The following is a 2,639-nucleotide window of genomic DNA, read 5'->3' as shown; positions in this document are numbered from 1 at the left end:
GGGAATGCCGGGGGCGGATTTAAAACTGAAGCGCCGGCTAACGCCCGCCCGAAAACTTATATATTATCCTCGTCGGAAACATAATAAAGAACTTTATCATTTTGTCTTGTCGGTCTTGTCTTGTCTTGTTTGGTCTCAGTCTCTCTCTCTCTCTCTCTCTCTCTCTCTCTCTCTCTCTCTCTCTCTCGCTGTGCCTTTGCCTCTGTCTCTCTCTCCGGCTCTCTCTCTGCCCTTCAGTGTCTCTGTCTCTCTGTCCCTGTGGTGTGTGTGTGTGTGTGTGTGTGTGTGTGTGTGTGTGTGTGTGTGTGTGTGTGTGTGTGTGTGTGTGTGTGTGTCACGGTGTGTGTGTGTGTGTGTGTGTGTGTATGTGTGCCGTGTCAGTGTGCGTGTGTGTGTGTGTGAGTGTCGTCAGTGGCAGTGTGCCGGTGTACGATGTGTGTGTGTGTGTGTGTCACGGTGTGTGTGTGTGTGTGTGTGTGCGGTGTGTGACTCAGTGTGTGTGTGTGTGTGTGTGTGTCAACGGTGTGTGTGTCAGTGGTGTGTATGTGTGTGTGTGTGTGTGTGTGTCAGTGGTGTGTACTGTGCGTGTGTCACACGGTGTGTCAGTATGTTTTGTTTAGTCTTTAGTTTGAACGTCTTTTCACTGTTTCGTGATATTAGACGGGTACAAAAAAAACTGGAGAGAAGAAAAGAAGAAATAAAGTATATATATATATATATGCGCATAGGAGACTAAGGCATGGGCTACATGAGCTGAGGTGGCGGTGAGAGTGACGATAGTGAGTAGTGGAAAACGTAGAGCTACGAAGAACTGTAGTGACTAACAGTGAATTATAACATGGATTACAACACTGAGTGAGTTAAACACTGATCTACATAACAGTAAAAAAAAAACAAAAACAAAACAACAACAAAAAAACAACAACAACAAAACTGAAAAGCGTGCTAATGATAACTTGACAAAAACTGACGTGATCAGTCAAAGGTCGTAGATACCAACTCTCTCTCTCTCTCTCTCTCTCTCTCTCTCTCTCTCTCTGTGTGTGTGTGTGTGTGTGTGTGTGTGTGTGTGTGTGTGTGTGTGAGATGTCACGGTGTGTGTGTTTCGTTTAATTATTTTGAAACAGATGTTCAGTGTCCGCATGCCGCCCGGACTGATATCGTGCCCACACTGCATGGGTACTGAGACTCAAAACCGGCCAAACTGATTTAATAATAAGAATACAGTCAGAACAGACGAACAGCTGTATACTGCGGCGCAAATAAAATATACATGTATATATGTGCTTCTTCAGTGGAGAAGTGGTCCCTCCCTTTTTGGACTGAATTGGCACCGCTCGCGTGCAGTGTGCAGTCACATGCATTATGAATGCGTTGTTCCGCATTGCCTAAGTTTATGTGCTTATCTTGTGAAATTATGTCCCCTGACAGAAAATGTTATTCTCGATCTTCCGGTTACTCCACTAAAACTAAAAACAAATAGCATATATTGTAACATCAGTTAGCAAGTTAAAAAGCGCGAGCGTGTGTGTGTGTGTGTGTGTGTGGGGGGGGGGGGGAGACAGTGTGTGTGAGTGTTTCACGGTATATGTGTGTGTGTGTGTGTGTGTGTGTATTCAATTTCATGTAATGTCTATCCACATTAAGTGATATTTGACATGAAAAAAAAGAAGAAAAGGAGGGGGGAGAAGAAAAGGGAGGGGAAGGGAAAGGGATGAAAACAACCCTATTCACAACATTAACTTAACAACAATCTAACAAAGAGAATAACTTTCCAACTTTAAGACAGTATATACAAAAATAAATACAAAAAAATCAAGGATATAACAACAACCCAATCAGACTATTTTGCAAACATTTGGACGAAAAAAAATATCAGACAGTGATAAGTCCAAGATTTTCTTGACACCCCACAACCCTTCCGCCCCTTTAAAAAAAAAAAAAAAAGAAAAGAAGAAGAAGTTATAATGACAATCCAATTGGACTATTTTGACAGTGATTTGAAAAAAATCGAGCAATAAAAGTGAAGAGTCCAAGATTTCTTTCATTGGGAAAGATGCGAGTACAGGTATATGACATTTTAGCATATCGCATGTAAATATATGATCACTTGTTATAGAATTACCACATATACAGGAAACACTTTATATATTTTTTGTCTTGAAAAAGTTCAATTTCCATCAACAGATCAATGACGCAACCTGCCTTTTATTGTGTTGTTCATGGTTGCCAACAATTCCATAAATTTTTTATCTATTTCTTCGTGTAAATTTGAACAACCTATATTCCTTTCTTTTTTCTGAAAGTATGATCGCTGGATCTGTATCACTATACTAAAACATTCTTGCAATGAAAATGGAAGAGATTAACGTGTTGACTCAGCAGCTGATCCCTTTGCTCCTGTTTTTTTTTTTTTTTTTTTTTTCTAATAAATCAACCTTCCTCATTGTAAAAAAAAAAAAAAAAAAAAAAAAATCCACAATGCGAAGGAATCCAGATAAAAGTTATGTTAGTGCCCCGGCCTCACTGACAGTAAATTAATTAGATGTCAAATTTCAATAGTAATGTCATATCTAACTTTCGAGTGTTTAGATTTGATAGCATTAATAACTGACTTGGAGTCAACACAAAAAGCAATT

The sequence above is a fragment of the Babylonia areolata genome, chromosome 33 (genome assembly GCF_041734735.1).
Source record: "Babylonia areolata isolate BAREFJ2019XMU chromosome 33, ASM4173473v1, whole genome shotgun sequence".
NCBI classification, from domain to species: domain Eukaryota; kingdom Metazoa; phylum Mollusca; class Gastropoda; order Neogastropoda; family Buccinidae; genus Babylonia; species Babylonia areolata.
The sequence above is the reverse complement of the archived record's forward strand: the minus strand, read 5'-3'. Positions refer to the sequence as shown.